The sequence below is a fragment of the Nomascus leucogenys genome, chromosome 20 (genome assembly GCF_006542625.1).
Source record: "Nomascus leucogenys isolate Asia chromosome 20, Asia_NLE_v1, whole genome shotgun sequence".
NCBI classification, from domain to species: Eukaryota; Metazoa; Chordata; class Mammalia; order Primates; family Hylobatidae; genus Nomascus; species Nomascus leucogenys.
The window spans coordinates 40,500,604-40,521,734 of record NC_044400.1 but is presented as its reverse complement, the minus strand read 5'-3'; the positions used below and the strand labels follow the sequence as shown (position 1 = coordinate 40,521,734).

General features: G+C 32.2%; 1 protein-coding gene across 2 annotated transcripts in view; it reads right to left on the bottom strand.

Annotated features, from left to right (window-relative positions):
• Nucleotides 1-21,131, bottom strand: part of GABRG1 (gamma-aminobutyric acid type A receptor gamma1 subunit) — an 81,053-nt gene that overhangs the window by 58,662 nt on the left and 1,260 nt on the right. The gene's annotated exons all lie outside the window — the stretch shown is intronic.

The following is a 21,131-nucleotide window of genomic DNA, read 5'->3' as shown; positions in this document are numbered from 1 at the left end:
ACAATAGACCCAGAATTTAAAATAATGTTGATTTAATTTGAAGACATATTTTCTGCTTCCTTAAAGTTTTCCTGGCACAACGTATATCTTTATTGAATAATCTAGGGTGGTTCGGTTTTGAATTTCCTAATTCACAAGACCACAACAAAACCTATGGTACATAATCAGCAGACACATTTGGATTGTATGTGGCTAGGGTAGTCTCAGCCCTTGACTCCTGAGAAGGTAGAATAATAAACTCAAGGAGTCGCACACTGTATGACAAAAAAAGCACTGTGATCTCAATCTCTGATCCAGTGTTTTTATCCATCTATAGAGATAATACCATGTACTGAAAATGTGCTAAGTGCTAGGAATACAAAGACAAATGAAATTATAATCTTGATCTAGAAGGTCTCATTTTCTAATAAAGGAGAAAACATGTTCAATCAAATGACACAGAAAAGCATCGGACATTAAGATACTTATCGAGGTATTACCTACGATTGCACAATTTTTTTAACAATAACAGTATGTTTAAATAACAATTTATTAACAAAAAGTACACATCTATTGTTTGTTAAGAGTCTGTAAAAACATCAAATTATTTTCATAATTTAACATTACATGAAAAATAACAGAAAACAATTTGCTTTAACTGTCATCTATGTATAAAGTGGCTTAAAAGATTTCATAGAAAAACAGAATAATGTATACACTCAACATTCTGTACTAGTGAGACCACAGAAAAATTATTTTTGTATGTTAATAGTATCCTGAAATCTTCATGTATACATTGTATAATATAAATACATGAAAAGGAGTTAATTCAATGTGAATGCTAACTTAAGAATGAACTTCTTATACACCAGATAGTGCTCTGAAATAAATTTCTAATTATAAAATGAATAACTAAACAGAGTATTTTAGAGAGAGAGGTAGAACGTCATACTCTCTTCAGAAAATTATTGTGGCAGCCCTGAAAATTTGCCACTTGGTTCTCCTGCTGTGGGAATATAGCTGCCTGCCAGTACTAAGGATGAGCCCTGAGTCTGCACCCGCCTGACCCAAGCTGTCTCAGGCTGCTTTCTGTCAATAACCCAACATAGTAGGAATATTAATTCAGATCCATTCCTGCCAGACTAGGAGCCCCTCTGAAGGGCAATTTGTGTTGGAGGATTGCTACCTGCCTGGCCAAAACTTTCCTAGAAGGGTATTGCGCTCAGATTCTTTTGATCCAAACTACTTCTTCCCCCTCTACTTTCATACATTTCAAACATCTTTGTTACCTGAAGCCTCTATTGCCACTCCCTCCTCCTCTCATTTATCTTTCCCAAGCATTTCTCTCTTACATGTCTAAGGCCATCTTGACATCTGTTTCTCAAAGACTTCTTCTCACATTCAATGGCAATCTGTACTTATTTACTAAAGAAAATATTTGAGTCACTTAGTATATGATTATTATTTCTTTTTGTCTTACTAAACTCAGTTATTTTAATGTATCATACAAATTTCTTTGATGACATAGGAAATTACTGTATGTGGAAAAAAAACCTTTAATAACTATATTACTCTTCTATATAACAAACAAGAGTTTCAAAATAATAAAGGGTTAATTTAAGTAAAGACAAGGCATGCTTTGCCACTAAATTATGAAGAAAATCCATCCTTATTACTAGAGAAAAAAATATATGCCTATAACAAGTCAGTCAATTAATATAAACTATTTTTCATGAATAAAGTAAACATTCATTGAGGTTTGCCAAGGAAAATCTTGGTTTACACGTGTTGCCCCGAAATAATTTTTAATAGCAGCTTCTCATCATAAAATGGCCTACTTAGGATGATTAATTATATAGTCATCCTGTATTTAGTTCATATAAAAGTTACTGCAAATTTCCTGGTTCTGACACATGAGGGAGCTTCTTCCATTAATCTGTTAAGAAACCAGAGATGAAATTCAAAGTAGCTTAATAGGGTGCCTGAGGAATGTGAGTAAACCTTGAAGGAGTAGTGATAGACTATTTTCCCCACAGTGTGAAAAAAACATTATAATTGCAAGTGAAATTGATTGATGAGGCCATTTACATACTTCATTGGAAAAAAATGGTAATTGCTACTTGTACTGAGTATATGTACAGGAAAAATTCACTGGATAGTAAATATAATAAATATTTTGTCACTGGCACTTCCTCATAAACACTTCTGGGTTAGTTAATTGGTCATTATTTCGTCACAGGGAAAAGTTCCACCACTGTTACCATTCGAGGTTATCATAGCCCTATTTTTTAAAGGTAAGTGGGGCTAATAATATTTTAATAGCAAATTAATTAGTGAATCAATATAAAACTCAGATAATAGGTAGATAATCAAGAAATCCAAATTTTTGCCTGTTATGACTAGAAAATAAATAAATATGTTCAGAAATCATGACTACCCCTATTATTCTTGTCATTTGAATGTCAATTGACTAGAGTTAATTTTGAGCGTCATTTTGACACTCCTATTATTTCATATTAATAAACACAACTGACTGGGTTGTCTTGCTATCCCTATTAGTGCTCATTTAGATAGCTGAGAAAAAGCATAAGTGGTTAGAATGAAACAAAAAGTATAGGTACACTCTCAAAACTGATATTTTATACATTTTTATATAGCAATCAGGAACCAAATTCAAGTTATGACTAGCTACATGTAATCTCTACCAAAGTTCTCTATATGTTACGTTAAGCATTTTTAGGAACATAAAATGTTTGAAGTAAGAGCACATTTAGATATTCTCATGTCCTACTCCTTATATTAAAAAATAAGGAAACTGGAGTTCTAAACATATAAATGACTTCATTAAGGCCTCCCAGCTACTTAGTGCCAAAAATTTCATATAATTATTATATTCACATGTAAAATGATTATAATGATTCAAATGTATCAATGATCATACCACATTATATATCAGTTACTTAGAGAAATGACTCCTACTGAAAACATACATAGAGGTTGTAGTAAAAGGAAGTTATGAAGTATTTTAGAAACTCTTAAAAAGTAGATAATGATGTAATCATCAACTGTCTATGAAACCAATACACAGTTTAAGAAGCAAAACGCCCTACATTCTTCTCCATCCTCAGATATTATAAATGTTATGATGAATTTATTGCCGTGTTGTAGTAAATGTATTAACGAATGTGTTACATTAACTAATGCTAGTTAGTTATTACATTTTAGCATATACCTATGTATCCCTGAATGATACAACGTTACATATAGCCATAATACATTGTTACGTGTAGTCACATAATCCCTTTTTCCAATCTATTGGATATGAAATAGTATCCAATTTTCATTACATTGCATTCCTGTAATTATTATAAAATAAAACACCTATTTATATGTATTGGGTATTTTGCCTTATGTAAACTACATTCTAGTTGGAATTTTAACACTTTTTAAACAAGTATAACAAGTATTTTATTAAACTTCATTTGACAAATGTCCATTAGGTGCTTATTGTGTGCTAAGCATCCACCATTTCTGGATGCTAGGGATGCAAAGATGACTAAAGCAGCGTCCAGAAGAAAGCTCATGGAAAAGAGAAGGCATAAGTATTAGTATTAATCTTTTAATGGTAATGTGGGATTTTAACAAATCATTACAAATCTTTGAGCCACAGTTTCCTCGTCAAACTTTTAAGGTTTATATTTCTGTAAACCCTTAGGTAATGAATATGTATTAAACATTACTGGATTTATAAAAGGTAATTCAGAACTTCCTCTTGAAAATGGTAAAGTGGGCACACTATCCTTCCTTTTTCAGAAATCAACCAAAAGTAGCAAGGAGAAGAAAACCAGATTCCCAAACCCCATTTTTTATAAGCAAAGAGACTTCAGAAATCCAAAGCACGAACAAAGAGAAGGAAGCTGGCAGAATGATACTTGCTAATTAAGGCGGGGGCAAATTATTGATACAAGATCAACAAACAGATGCATCATTGGCAGAGGTGGGTGGTCTCCAAAACTGGCTTGCGAAAGAAAATGAAAGTGAAAAAGGAAAAAAGAAAACGAAACCAAACTGGCTTACAAAAGAAAATGAAGCAAACGCCAATTGGCTGAGGCTGATGGGAGAATGATGCAGCCAAATATGCACACTACTGTTTTTTCATAATGTGGTAGAAGACAGTCCCAGCACTTTGAATAGCCCTATAACTGCCTATCATGGCTGCCTGTACATTTAGGAGATTTGGAGGAAATTTGGAAATTATTTTAAATTACTAGTACATGCAAAACAAAGTGGATGTTTTAAAAGGACAATTATTGACTTGAGGGAAAAATTTTTACGTTCAGAAAAATTGTTATTACACTACATAACATGATTCACCTGTACCTGTATTTATACAGCCATAATTAATTTGAATGTCCAATATGGGTTTGATCAACGTCACACTGTCTATCTCCAGACACATAATCTTCCAATTTTCTAAAATTACTTACCTGTATAGATAAATAGGTAAGCAGTTAGATAGACAGATGATGGATAGATAGATAGATAGACAGATAGATAGATAATAGATAGATAGATAGATAGATAGATGATAGATAGATATAGATAGATAGATAGATAGATCGATAGATAGATAGATAGATATTCTCTACAAGTTAGTCTGTGTATGCACTTTCCTTTGTATTGATTGTTTTTTATCATCAAAAAGCGAAACAAGTGAAGGAGTCCTATTTCAACCAGTTAGATGGCTAGAATTATTTTGTTCTCCAGGTTCCAGTAGCTCTTTACTCTCCTTCCGGAAATGACTAGTTTTATAGGCACATTTGAGTATGACCACCTACTGAACTATACATTGACCTGGTATAAAAGCAATCAACAGGCAGGCTGCTTAAGCAGGTCTGTTTATACTCCCAGGTCCTTTCTCAGGCCAAGTTGTTTAGAATAGGGTAGACATCTGAGCCCCCAAATGTTAGCCAGCCTTTCATTCCTGACAGTGGAGAATTTTAACCAATAAATGCAGCAATAGCTAATTTGTAGTGCAGCCCGTTTAAAGGCATAGCTAAAGAAAGAGAAGGAATTTCTGCCACCAAGACTGCCCCATCCCCAGCTTTCCTGATGTTTGGCTGATCAATCCTTCCTTGGGTCCCAGGTGATACCCCATAATTAGTCATTTATGTATTTACATTGGTTTGGTTTGTATCAGTGCAATTTTGTAATTTAAAATGAAAAGAATTTTATACTACAAAAGACTTTGACAAAGAGTTAGAAAAGCAAAGACATTTTGCCATTGTTTTATTTTGCATTGGTAGGAAATGAGCAGATTTACTTCCTCAAAATATAATACAGCAAGAGCACTGTTAATATCTCAAATGTGCATAAAAGCCCATAGCTTGAACACAATGAATATTTGGTTCTACTCTGCTCAACTGAATTAAGCTCAGGATGGATAATATTTTAAGTTCAATAATTAGGTATATGAACTTCTCTCACCTAACACCTCCTTTCCTTGTGACCTATCCTGACTTTAGAAACAGTTCATTTTCAGTCATTTTTTTGGTAAATGAAATAACACATGTGGAGGTTACCATAAAATTTTTTTTAGCTGGGTCATTAAGCTTGACATGAAAAAGAATCATGAGTGAGGAAGAATCTGGCATGCATGGTCACCTAATTCATCCTTCCAGCTCCAAATGCAACTACATTTACATCATTTTTTTAATTAAAAAAATTGTGGGTACAAAGCAGGTGTATATATTTAAGGGGAATGTGAGATGTTTAGATACAGGCATGCGATGTGAAATAAGCACAGCATGGAGAATGGTGTATTCATCCCCTCAAGCATTTATCCTTTGAGTTACAAATAATCCAATTACATTCTTCAAGTTATTTCAAAATATACAATTAAGTTATGTTGACTACAGTCACCCTATTGTGCTATGAAGTAGTAAGTTTTATTGATTCAATTTTTTGTACCCATTATGTGGTTTTACAATTGTCTATTGATCTTTTCTCCACCCTTGAATATTATTTTCTTTTCATTTGTCATTAACTAGAAACTCATTATAGTTTGCCATTTATCAGCAAAAGTTTCATGAAATCGTATAAATTGAATAATATATATGTTCCTAAGGTAATACCTTATAATAATGTACACAATGCTTTATTTTTAACATGATTATACATCTTACTATTTAATATTTTAATGCAATCATTCTAAATTCTACACACACGAATGTACATGTACACCATCCTCATTGTCACTCAGTTCCTTCCTTTCTTGTTTCCTTTCCTTCTCTCGTTCTTCCTCCCTGTCACCATTCCTCCCACCTCATTTCCCACCCTTCTTTTTCTTATTGCTTCCTATCTCCCTCTCTTTTTTTCTCATATGTGAATTATGATGGTGATACTAAATTATATAATTTTGAATCAATAAATAGAAATGATGATTCTCTTGACATTGCCTTTGGAGATATCAGAAATCCTATCTTATTTTAATTTATTTTCTTTGAATATTCTGTTAACTTGTTGTTATTCTACAAAAATCTCATGTTCTACAAACTTTCCAATTGAACAATACTTCTACTGAAAGCTTTGACATTTAAAATACTTTATACATATGATTATTTTTAAAATTAGATTAATATCAGAATACTATTCTACAAGTGGTGACATAACTCGATTATAAAAAGAAGGATCAGTAATAGAATAAGTATTTACTTACGTATTTGGTTAAGTGTTTATGTATATGTGATAGACAAAAATCTATGCTAGAGGAGATATAACAAAAAAATCGGAAGGTAAATCAATAGATTTCCTAGCACATTCTGCACATTTTAAATATTTGTCAGAAGGAACATTAGAAATACAGAAAAATTCTTATATTAGTAAATTGGAAATACTTGGGAAATATTCTGTATAAGTGATGGTAATAAGTATGGAATGAAAAAATTCTAAGAAACATATGGTATTGGGGAACTTTTAGCTAGAAGGGAACATGAATTGATACTCTTTTCATGCACATTTCTTAAGCCAGAAAACAAGCATTATGGCCTGTCAGGGTCAAGCCAAATATGAAAAAATTCTGCTTAGTAAATTTTTGGCACATACATTCAGTTTATATGTCACTAAATATCCCTGTGAGAAGTGGTGTTTTGCACAGCCACTTGAAGTAGAAATTGATTTTCTTCAATTCACATTTGCTTTGCTTAATATAGTCCACTCATTCATCAGTCAAGTAGGAGCAAAATGTTGAGTTTCTGTTCTCAAGAATCTTAAAATTTGTTCAAAACTAAAGAAATTCACTCACTCACAATGATCTAATGACAGAAGTTTTGTGCTAGGATTCTGAACATATTAATCCTTACCACTATCCACGAGTGTGGAGTCCTTTACCACTATCCTTACCACTCTCCATGACTGTGGGACTTTTGTTTTGTTTACGGATGCATCTCTAGAGGAGTGATGGGCACTAAGTTAGCACTCAATTATTATTTGTTGTATGAATGAAAACATGAATGTGGATTTTATAAGGTAGGCATTTTACCCTAATTTTACAAGTGAAGATCACTCAGTTTCTGAGAGATTTAAACAACTTGCCAAAGTTCTTACTATTAGTAAGTGGCATAGGAAGAATTTATCACAGGTAAAATTCATCAGGAAGACTCAAATTATTTTAAAAAGTCTCCTTTGGGTCTCTTTAATTCTGCCCTTGCATTGATAACATAGTCTATTATCAATACAACATCCATAGTGATGTTTTTAATATACAGATCTTGTCATATCATATCTATGCTCAAAACCGTGGATCTTAGTTGGAGGGTTTTCCCTGTCTCTTAGGATAAACAGTGTCTCCTCAAGCTTTTAAAATACTTTCAGTACAATTGGTACCAGGTTTTCTTTGTATGCCTAGTAGAATTTGGCTGTGAATCCATCTGGCCCAGGGCTTTTTTTGGTTAGTAGTTTTTTTTTTGTTTTTTTGTTTTTTTTTTTTAATACTGATTCAATTTTGAAACTCAGTGTTGGTCTGTTCAGGCTTTTAATTTCTTCCTGATTCAATCTTGGAAGATTGTGTGTTTCCAGGAATTTATGCATTTCCTCCAGATTTTCTAGTTTGTGTGCATAAAGGTGTCCGTAATAGTCTCTGAGGATCTTTTATATCTCTGTGGGATTAGTTGTAACGTCACCATTGCCATTTCTGATTGTGCTTATTTGGATCTTCTCTCTCTTTTCCTTTGTTAATCTAGCTTTCAGTCCATCAATCTTGTTTATCATTTTAGAAAAGGTTTCATTGATTCTTTGTATAAATTTTTGGGTCTCCATTACATTCAGTTCTGTTCTGATATTAGTTACTTCTTTTCTTCTGCTAGTTTTGTGGTTAGTTTGTTCTTATTTTTCTAGTTTCTCCAGGTGTGATGTTAGATAATTAAATTGAGATTATTTTAACCTTTTCAGGCCCACAGTTAGCATATAAGCTTTCCTCTTAACACTGCTTTTGCAGCATAACAGAGACATTAGTATATTGTGTCTCTGTCTTCATTTATTTCAAATAATTTTTTGATTTATCCCTTAATTTCATTGTTTACCCAAAAGGCATTCTGGAGCAAGTTGTTTAATTTCCATATAATTGTGTGGTTTCGAGAGATCGTTTTGGTATTGATATCTATTTTTATTTCACTGTGGTCCAAGACTATAGGTGGTATGATTTTGACCTTTTTGAATTGGTTGAGATGTGCTTTATGGCTGAGCATGTGGTTGATCTTGGAGTAGGTTCCATGTGCAGATGAGAAAAATGTATATTCTCTGGTTGATGGGAAGAGTGTTCTACAGATATCTACTAGTTCCAATTGGTCAAGTGTCAAATTTAATTACAGAATTTCTTTGTTACTTTACTTTTCTCCTTCAATCTGGCTAATGCTTTCAGTGGGATGTTGAAATCCTCAACTATGATTGGGTGACTGTCTAAATCTTTTTGTAGTTCTAGATGTACTTCTTTAAAGGTAGGTGCTCCAATGTTGGGTGCATATAAATTTAAGATAACTGAGTCTTCTTGCTGAATTGCACCCTTTATAATTATGCAATGCCCTCCTTTGTCCATTTTTATTGTTGATGGTTTAATGTCATTTTATCTGATATAACATAGTGAACCCTGCTCTTTTTACTTTCTGTTTGCCCAGTAAAACTTTCTCTAAACTTTATTTTGAGCCTATGGGCATTACTACCTCTGAGACAAGTGTCTTGAAGACAGCAGATGGATGGGTCTTGTTAATCTATCCAACCTGCCACTCTGTGCCTTTTAACTCCTCTCTAACTAATTCTAAAAAGCCAGCACAACCCTGATACCAAAACCTACCAAAGACAATGAAAAAAGAAAACTACAGGCAAATATCCTTGATGAACATAGATGCAAAAACCCTCAAAATAAATACAGCAAACTGAACTCAACAGTACATCAAAAAGTTAATTCATCACAATCAAGTAGGTTCCATTCCTGGGATATAAGATTAGTTCACCATATGCAAATCAATAAATGTGATTCATCATATGAGCATAATTTAAAAAAACACATAATCATCTCAATAGATGTGGAAAAACCTTTAGATATAATCCAGCATCCTTTCATGGTAAAAACCCTCAAGAAACTAGGACTTGAAGGAACATACAAATAATGAGCCATCTATGACAAATCACAGCCAATATCAAACTAAATAGTCAAAAGGTGGGAGCATCACCCTTGATAACTGAAACAGGACAAGGATGGCCACTCCTACCACTCCTATTCAACATAAGACTAGAAATGGTAGCCAGACCTATAAGGCAAGAGAAAGACATAAAAGGCATCGAATAGAAAAAGAAGAAATCAAACTATCTCTTCTTAGAGAGTGTGTGATTCTATACCAAGAAAATCCCAAAGAACTCCACCAAAATGCTCTTGGAACTGATAAACCACTTTATTGTAATTCAGGACACAAAATCAATGTTTAAAACTCAGTAGAATTTCTATACAAAAATAATGTTCAAGCTAGGAGTCAAATCAAGAATGTAATCCCATTTTCAATAGCCACAAAAATAATACCTAGGAAAACGTAACCAAGGAGCTGAAAGATCTCTACAAGCAGAACTACAAAACACTGCTAAAACAATTCAAAGGTGACTCAAAGAAATGCAAAAACATTTCATGTTCATGGATTGGAATAAACAATGTTATTAAAATGGCCATATTAGACAAAGCAATTTACACATTCAATGCTATTCCTATTAAGCTAACAAAATAGTTTTTCACAGAACTAGGAAAAACTATTCTAAAATTCATATGGAACAAAAAAAGAGCCCAAATATCCAAAGCAACTCTAAGAAAAAAGAACAAAGCCAGAATCATCACATTATCTTATTTTAAACTATATGGTAAGGCTACAGTAACCAAAACAGCATGGTACTGGTACAAAAACAGACGCATAGGCAAATGGAACAGAAGAGAGCCCAGAAATAAAACTGCACACCTACAGACATCTGATCTTCAACAAATTTGACAAAAACAAGCAATGAAAAAAGGACTCTCTATTCAATAAATGGTGCTGGAATAGTTGGCTTGCCATATGAAGAAGACTGAAATGGGACCCTTACCTTGCACCACATACAAAAATTGACTCAAGATAGATTAAAGGTTTAAATGTAAAACTTCACACTGTAATAATCTTAGAGGAAAACCTAGGAAACACCATTCTGTATGTCAGCCTCAGGAAAGCAATTATAGTTCAATCCTCAAAAGAAGTTGCAACAAAAACAAGAATGGACATGTGAGACCTTATGAAACTAAAGAGCTTCTGTAGAGCAAAAACAACTGCCAAAGAGTAAACAGATAACTTGCATAATGAGAGAAAATATTTGCAAACTATGCATCTGAAAAAGATCTAATATCTAGAATCCGTAAGGAACTTAAACAATTGAAAATCCAACAAAAAAAAAAAACCATTAAAAGTAGGCAAAATACATGAACAGACATTTTTCAAAAGAAGACATAGAGGTGGCCAACAAACATAGGGAAAATTTTCCACACCTCTAATTGTCAGAGAAATGCAAATCAGAACCACAACAAGATATCTTACACCAATCAGAATGACTATTATTGAAAAGCCAAAAAGCAACAGATATAGACTAGGCTGTGGAGAAAAGGAAATGCTTATGCACTGTTGATGAGAATGCAAATTAGTTCTGCCAACGTGGAAAGCAGTTCTGAGATTTCTCAAAGAACTTAAAACAGAACTATCATTCGACCCAGCAATCCCATTACTGGGTATATAGCCAAAAGAAAACAAATCATTCTACCAAAAAGACACATGCACTCACATGCTCCATGCAGCACTGTTCGCAATAGCAAAGTGATAGAATCAACTGATAGGTGCCCATTAGTGGTGGATTGGATAAAGAAAATGTGGTACATAAACACCACATAGCCAAAAAAAAAGCAATTAAAAAACAACAAAATTGTGTTTTTTGCAGAATAGAAAATACCCCATGTTCTCATTTGTAAGTGTGAGCCTAACATTGGGTGCTCATGAACATAAAGATGACAACAAAAGACAATGGGGACTATTAGAGACGGCAAGTATGTATGAGGTAAGGGTTGAAAAACTAACTATTGGGTACTATGATTCGTATATGGCTGATGGGATTATTCCTACTTCAAAGCTCAGCATCATGCAATGTACACAGGTAACAAATCTGCACATTCATCCTTGAATTTAAAATAAAAGTTGAAAAAAAAAGAATAACTACAAGGCTACAAGCAACTACAAGGCCCCCACATTATGGTCTTCCACTTCAAATGGTTATCTCCCCAACCCTCACTCGGCATGACTGAAAGCTTCACTCACTTCTAGTATTTGTTCAAATATTATTTAATCATTGAAGCCTGTCTGATCACTATTTGCTCTTCTATCCAAATTCCACACCTTCTTATCCAGCTTATTCCCTTCTCTATGTATTAGCCCATTTTTATACCACTATAAAGAACTGCCCAAGACTGGGTAATTTATAAAGAAAAGAGATTTAATTGACTCACAGTTCAGTATAACTGGGAAGGCTTCGGTAAACTTACAATCATGGTGAAGGCAAAGGGGAAGCAAGGTACCTTCCTCACAAGGCAACAAGAAGGAAGGGTGCTGAGAGAAGGGGGAAGAGCCCCTTATAAAACCATCAAATGTCATGAGAACTCACTATCACGAGAACAGCATAGGGGTAACTGCCCCGATGATTCAATTACATTCACCTGGTCTCTCTCTTGACACGTGGGGATTATGGGGATTACAATTCAAGATGAGATTTGGGGGGGGACATGAAGCCAACCATATCACCATAGCTCTAATTTAATTATAGAATCCTATACATAAATGATAAAGGATGAAATAGTATTAACCCATTAAATTATATTTGCCCATTTGGACAAAAAGATAATTTTATAAGTTCCAATTGAATATATTTATTATTATTGTTTACTGTGTATTTCTCCCTCCTGAGTGCCAACTCCAAAATGGTAGAAGGTGTTTTATCTCTAGTTCATGGACATATCACAGGTTTCTAGAACAGCATCTGTCACACACAGAGTTTCAATAAATATTCTTTAGTAAATAAATATATGTTGTCTCCACAGGCCCTATCTGTGATCTGTTGTTCATGACAAGTTAGGTAGTACTTATTTACAACCATCAAACACATTTTCATAAACACAGTATTTCAGGGAAAAGTTCCAGAAAAGAAATGTATGTGTTCTAATCTTTCTGAGTAGAAGATACAATATACTCTATGTCACGAAATATAAGAACTAGCTTTTTAAAGGGTAGGAAAAATCACTGATTTTAGACCTAAAATCAAAAAGTAAATAAATTTTCTCTCTTTTTTGCCTTCATGTTTGAGCTACTAAACTCTTTTTTAGAAAAATTCCTTTCTAGGGTTGTAGCTCTGAATAATTTTTCACTGTACACAAAGCTGTAGGAAAGCAAAATAAGTAAAAGTGTGATAAATAACAGCATTGTAGATTTAAACTTTCAGAACTTTATTATATGTGCTGCTGAAGCAAGCACTAAACTTCCAGAGTTTTAAAGAGGAGAATTGATAATCCACTCAATTCTATGATTATTTTAAGAGCACAAAGGAAAATACAGTGGAACCTATCACTTAACATACATAGAGAGATGCTTTGAAAACTTGAAATGGCAGAAGAGAACCAAACCTAGAATATTAGGTAAGTGTGTCCCTGTATGCTTCCAATCTGTCCTGTGGTTAACTCTAACATGCAGTTAATCATATTGTATCTTAATTAATTACTTATTTATTTAAGACCCTCTCTAGGCTTTAAGCAATTTGAAGGTATTTAGGTATTTAAATACCTTAGAGCCAAAGATATTTAATGTGATACCCCCAGCACCTACTCCCAAATCTGATACATAGTTTGTGCCCAATTTAATAAAAATCAATGAATAAGTAAATGAACAGAAAAAAAATTTTATATCTTATTGTGCTATTTTCAGATAAAATTACCATGAATCAAGAGCATAACTAAAACTATAACTGTGGTCCTTAATTTATAAATTCTGGTAGATAACCTAACATAAAGCTAATTTTAAAAACATAGTAACTTTCTGATACCAATACTAATTCATCAAAAATAAAAACAGGAGAAAAAAACTTACTCATTTGACAATGACAACACAACTTATGAAACGATTAAGCAGAACTATAACAGGGAAGGTATATGTCTTATGTGAAGAAAACTAAAAACTTTATTGAGGAACATAAGGACAGAAAAAATAAAGAGAAAGTAAGTATTTTGCCTATAAAAATATTGTTAATATATGATTCCTAAATTTTTGATGCATTTAATAGAGGTTTAATCAGAGTCTTATCGTTTATGCGTAACAGGTTAAAACCATTAAAATTAAGTAGAACAATCAACATGAGAGTTTATAAGATATTATTTAAGAAGGGAATTCTAAGATGGAATTTTTCTGGCAAGAATAAAAAGAAAACAAAATAAAGTTTCTGTAATTAAAACCTTATTGTAGCAATAAATAGTGAAAACAAAATTAAGCTTTCAAAATAAGATCCCAAATATATAGAAATACAATATATGATAAAAGTGAATTATCAGTTTAGAAGTACAAGAATTATTCAGTAAATTGTGTTGAAATGCTAAGTAGCTCTTTTAGAAGAAAACAAAATTAGATTCCCACCTTACACAGTAAATTGTTATATATACCATGGCATTAGGGAAAACCATTTTTTTCATATGTTTCAACAACAGCAACAATTGAAAATGATTTTCGAAAAGCAAATAAAGAAAAATAAAGTTGAGTAAAAAACTCAAACTGTAAAGTAAAATTAATTTTCTGTCTACAGACCAGAGCATGAATAAGATTATACATCAATGATTTTATAATTCGAGATGTGAAAAATTGATTTAGGAGAAAGAAGCAAAATGTGGCTTCATTTATAGTCTATTTTATATGGTTTCCTTGGTAGAGTTGAAGATATAGGTCTCTTCAAAATTATGTCTAAAACAGAAAACGAATAGCAATTTAAATTGCTTTTAGCACAGTGTATCTCTGTTACTTTCACAAATGAGTCTGGATAATTGCCAATCATATCAGAGCATAGTTTATTTAGATTCAATATAAGATTAAACATTAGATAGCTAATAAAAAAGAGTAATATCAGAATACATTTAAAAAATTAATTGGTACAGTGGCATGTTTTTAGAAAGAGGATAAAAAGACAATTATAAAACAGATTTTTTTCTTAATGCTTTGGTTATAGATTTGACATTTTTGTAGTATTTTTATTGATTTTTAATAAAAGAATAAATACTACAAAGAAAACACTATAGCTTGCCAACTTTTAGATTTTTGTCTTTGTTGTTTATTTGCTATGTTTAGCAGGCCAACTTCGTTCCTCAAAACAGAGTTTAGAAAACTACAAACTACCTACCCAATGAAATCTTCAGAAGGCTGGTGAATGCCCAGAAATTGTAAATGTTATTTTGTGACCATTTCTATGTGAGTGCTTTTTGGAGTATGAGAAAGAAAATGTAATTTTTATTATAGTCTACTTAAAAAATGAACACTGAATAGACAATATATTGAAATTATCAATGATTTCTCCATTTTTAAGTTCATTTTCATAGTTCCTGACAGAGCATAAGTTAGACTTAGAAAAAATAATACAAATCTTGGTGACATTCACACTCTCTGAGACTTTGGGATATCTACGCTTCAGATATATTCTTCAAGGCTGCTAAAAATTTTGCAACATGGAGGCATTATATTGAGCTTATTAAATTATAAAATATATTAAAAGACCTTAAAAGTGGAAGAAAAAAATGGGAATTCATACCTCTGAAGGCAGAAACATATATATTTTTCTAAGCCTTGGGATCTGAAATGAGTGTCAAATATTTTAACTGACAAAAGATTGTCTTAGACTATTCACTTCAAAAACTAAGAGAATACAAATAAGTGAATAGAAAAAGCAAAACAGTCTAGTCTACTCTAGTTATGACAATCTGATGATTTTGGAAATGAATTGTTACTAAGAAATTCCAGAAACAAATATACATTCATAAGCCACCTGCAGAGGGTAACAAATTAGTTTATAAAATACAGGCATCTGAACTAATACTTAAGTTCAATCCAGCCAACAGGGCTACTCAGTGTTAGTAAATATGGCCCTTTTCTGGAACAGGTATTCTTTACTCAACACACTCTATTAACGTGCTGGAAAATTATTATAATTATACCCATCTAGGATGACCAAGAGGTGAATGATATCCCTGTACTTAAGCATACTGTACCTATTGTACAACCATTAGTGATTGTTCTAGAAATCTACCCAAAGATTAACCTAGTGGCTAGAACCCTTGATTCTAGAAGTCTTAAAGCTATCTAGGGAAACAGATCATATCTTGACATGACTATTAAAATACATATTAAACTCACTATTTTATAATTATAAACTTTCTGATCCTATATTCTAGCTATAGGTTGGAGAGCAGGGTCTATATTAAGTTTACTTCTGTATCTCTATTGCATAGCACAATCTCTATTACTTTTTAGTCACTTAATATTTGTCTAACAAGGAGAAATGTCAAATCTCAGAATACATTATTTCTGGGAGGAAAAGATTTCTACATTTCAGGATTTCAAAATTAAACTAAATTATATAGCCTTCAATAGGATGTTTCTATTTTAATGCCACATCTTACACAACCAGAGTAAAGGCTCACCTAAAACATATAGGAAATCTATATACAAAAAATTCTACTAAACTGTGAGACTCTACCTTTGGCACAAGATGGTAATGTTATCTCTGTCTCTCTCTCTCTGTCTGTCTCTCTCTCTCTCTCTATGTCTGTCTCTCTCTCTCTCTCTATATATATATATATGTGTGTGTGTAAATATATATATATATATATATATATATATATATATACAGCTACACTATAATATGGCTTACCCTTATCCTCAACCCCCCTAACAGAACATATCCTACCCTTTACTCAGATATAAGGATATATACTATATATAGATCTATCTCTCTATCTATCATCTATCTATCTATATCTATCTATCTATCTATCTATCTATCTATCTATCTATCTATCTATCATCTATCTAGATATATATATCCTTCACTCATACTGACCTGAACTTATGCCTATGACAGCTGAGAACATACAATATTTTCCCAGAGTTGCAACTGATGGCAACTTGTTTATTGCCCCCGCTGTACCTCCTCTAGAATTCTGAGTAGCAATTACAGCATTTTATTGTGTTTACTTGTTTATGTTCATATGCTATCTTGACACAAACTACTAGAGTTTATGTTCATTGAGCAGGAATTCTGATTTCTGTATCCTGTTCATCCAGCATATAATATATGTCCTATTTATGCTAGTTGAACACTATAGGGCAATGCCTTTGTCATGTTTACCATTATTACCATTATATCTAGTTTCCAGAACCCTGCTTAACACACAATGGGCACTGAGTAAATATTGGTGGAATGAACGGTAGTGGTCAGTGAGTATTTACTGAATGAATTAATAGCTAAGGCTATTTCTTGAAACATGGGACTTCAGCTGGCTAAACTATTTTAGTACTGATAGATAATGAAATGTTTGAAAATAAAAAAACTACAAATTTAATCTACCTGCTACAGAGCATGAGGATGCACTAACAAGCTTCTGCTTGAACATGTCTAGTGATGAGATATCCATTACCATGTTAGACAACTTTTGTATTGGGAGAAAATCTGCCTTCATATAATTTCCACTACTTGGTTATGGTTTGTCTACTACATCTATACATAATAAATTCAAACATGATTATATATAGCATCCTTTAAAAGAAGATAACCACTCAATTCCTCAGTAAACTTATGTAAATTAAAAATTTTTGCTTTCAAGTTTTTAACTTATGGTTTTTTTTTTGTCTGCGTCAAGTACTTCACTGTGTCAAAATTTTCTTTAAAATAATCTAGCACTACCCATAATACTCCAGAAAGTATGTGATAGGTACAAAGTAGATTTTTCTACTTAATGTGATTTTATCAATGAACTCACAATTTACTGTAGTATCTCTTCTCTTCTCCTCTTTTTTCTCCATTTCGTTTAAAAAAATTTATCAGCAGTAATGTTCATTGTTTTGACTTATGTTGCATTCATAATCTGAGAGATGTGTTAGTTAAAAATGCAGGCAGGGGTATAGAACACAGGGATTTAAGTTTTGGTTTCAGTACCTATCAGCAAGATGACCTTTAATAAGTTCACAAAAATGTCTGTTCCCCTGTTTTTCCATCTGTAAGATTGAGAGAATAACAATATCTAAGCTATATTCTTCTTCTTCTTCTCGATAGGTAATTTGGCTAAGTATAATCTTCTAGGTGGAATACTTGACTTCAGATTTGAAGACATTTTCCCCATGGTCTTCTGGTATTGCTGATGAGAAATCTCTTGGCTCTTTAGTTCTTTTTCTTTGATTGTGATCCATTCTTTCAGTATGTCTTAAAAAATTTAGGCTCCTCTGTTTATCTTTAGAGTTCTAGAGGTGTATTTTTAATTTTGATTAAATCATATTTTTTCTTTAATTAGTGTCATAAATCTAGGTCTTAGCCATGAATAAGTATAAGCTGCATTTAAAAGACATTTAAAAGACTTAAAAGACATTTAAGAACACACAAGGATCCACATATTTCACTCTACTGCACTTAAAACCACTTTAGCGAGGCTGTATCATACTAGAATAACTATAATTCCACAGAATATCTGTTATGACTTTCTTTTCATATAAAATTTTAAGTGCTAGTTTCTTTGCACAGATTTTCTTTCTTGGAAATTTCATTTCTGGAAATGCATACGACAACTCCACACTAATGAAGATTTTCTGCCTCAAAGAGTTGTCTGAAATCACTCCAGTGAGAAATGGTGGAGCTGAAACTGGAATTTAGATCTGTTGGTAAAGGCCAGGATTCTCACTTGAAAGCCTGCCCATATGTGAATTACTCTCTTGAAGCTCATTCTTCCTTTTCTTTCATGGCAGTCATTTATCATATTTTGGTAATCATTTTCTCAGTATCTCCAGAGTCATTTTTCAGTTTTTCTTTACTCTCTTTTCACCCCTCCTTTGGGCCTCCACCTTCATCCTTATATTCTTACATTCAATTAATCTATTTAATATTTGAATGAAATATCAAACATTTCCTCTTGTTCCTTAGCCATAAGTGTTCTTCATAGTATAGAATGGAAGAAAGATACTGATTGTTTGGATAAACTAAAAGACTCTGTACACGGGGTTTATCAATTATGACATTTGCGATTTAGCTTCAAAAATAATTTTCCTCTCAGTCTTTTGCATATTTAACTATCATAGAATATCTTTACTTAGTCATTTGGTTCTCAAGTTTGAATGGTTATCATCAACATTTTATTACAAAATTAAGCCAAAAATCTAGACACTTAAAAAATTATTCATTCATTACTACTCACACAAAACATATTACTGAAATTACTTGAAAATAATATATTTTAAAAAGCAAGTTTATTTGAATATTTTCAACTGGGCAACTGAATGCCACAGAGTATGATTATTGACTCGTGGAAATTGTTCTGAAAAAAGAAAATTGTGAATTTTTCCTGGAGCTCTTTCAATATATAACTCTTAGTCAAGGCTTATTGTAGGTTACTTTTGGTAACAGCTAAAATCTCTTTTCAAATTCTTTTTAAAAAACTGATTATAACTAGATTTTTTTCACCATTACAAAGAAGTTAAATCAAGCTGAAGAGATTCTAAAGAACTTGTCAAGATGCCAAAGAGTCTCCTAGAGAATGATACACAGGAACCATGACTACAGTTTTAGTTACAATGATAGAATAGATTTTCATAGTTCAGCAATAAAAAATAAAATAGTGTCTCTCCTCTATACTCTTGATGGAAATTAGTGAGGAAACTGAGCATTGCAACTGATTAAATACAAAAAAAAGCTTCCAATTTGGGGAGTCCCCAAAATAGATGACTTTCCAAGATATATTTTGGAAATCATATAAAACATTAAAATGCTTACAAATGAACTATTTATGGTTAGTTTTGGAAGGGAAAACTAACCAAAAGAAAGGGAAAAGGAGAGAGAAATACGATCGTACATGATTTATACATGTTAGCATCTGTTACCTCCAACTAAATATTAAAAGGATAAAAAGTTCAACCAACTGTAGCTACTTTATTTTACTTATTTTAAAAGAATGTTCATTGCAACATTATTTTTTAAATTTATTTTTTAGCAAAAGCACGCTTTATTTCCTTTTAATTGCTGGATTTCCCAACTTGGTCTCATAGAACCCAATGGAGAAAGAAACATGTTCTAATAACATTCTCATGGTTTGCCCACAAAAGTGTTTCTGTGTCAAAATTTTTCCATTCACTGAAGAAAACAGTTTACGATGCATGTTAAAGAAAGCATGCTTACATTTGCCTTTTATTGATAGCTTTCTATCTCATTTTTAAAAATTATGTTTTTAGGGGGTACTTTTAAATGTATAATATGAACTGTCATAACTGAGGCCTTAAGGACTAATTAGAACAACAGCTTATAAATTTATCTTTTGATGTATATTTATTCACTGAACAAAATAATCCAGGTTATCTATATTACTATGATAATAGGAATTATGTGTTAAATATACAATACCTTTCTCACTTATACATATGGTTAAAAAGTCCATAGCATTCACACTTAGAATTTCCCTCTTGAAAACTACTTAGAAAAAACAGTGAAGCAACCATTGACTTATTTCATGTTTCAGTTGAAATCATAGATGTATTGAATGTGAAAATCTTAAGAAATCATATGTGGTCTACTATCCTTCACTTCATGGATGAAACTGTGTTCAGAGAGGTTAAAGGCCCTTGACACATGAGATCATGTCTCCAGGCTGCTAAGCCTGCACTCTGTCCCTACAGCACACATCTCTTCAACTCTGAGAGCTTGATGTAATTGACGCTGGAGCCAATTACAATGATTGCAAATATTCCCCAAAACAAAACATGTTTATTTAAAATAAAACATCTCTTAGGATAGATAATATGCTCTTTACTAAGCAGCTTGCCTATTTAGTTGAAAGGAAAACTTGTATACAATGATAAAAGGTTGTTATTTCAGAAAACTACTGGTAAATCTGTTTTTACTTTTGTAATATTATGATGTACGTGTATACCTAAATATCTTTTATAAAATGCTATAATGTATTGAAAGAATAAGCCATTATGACACAACATATATAAGAAATAATTCATCCAGTAGTATGTTTATGTTCTCGTCAAACATTTAAGAATCTAAGGGAACATGGTTAAAAAAAAGGGAGAAAACTTCAATCCTAAAAAAGCACTAACTGTCAAAAGATTCTAATAAGTCTAATATTACTTAGCATACTTTAATCCAATCTCTATTTTCTGAGAGAAAATATACTTGTTCTATATGCTGGTGTGGCAAAAATTCACTCTAGCTTTACACTTACGTTTATAATAATAATTCATTTTAGCAGTGATACAGGTAGTTATAAAGGCATGTTTCTATCTTAATAATGATTGTACTCTACTTTTGAATTCTATACA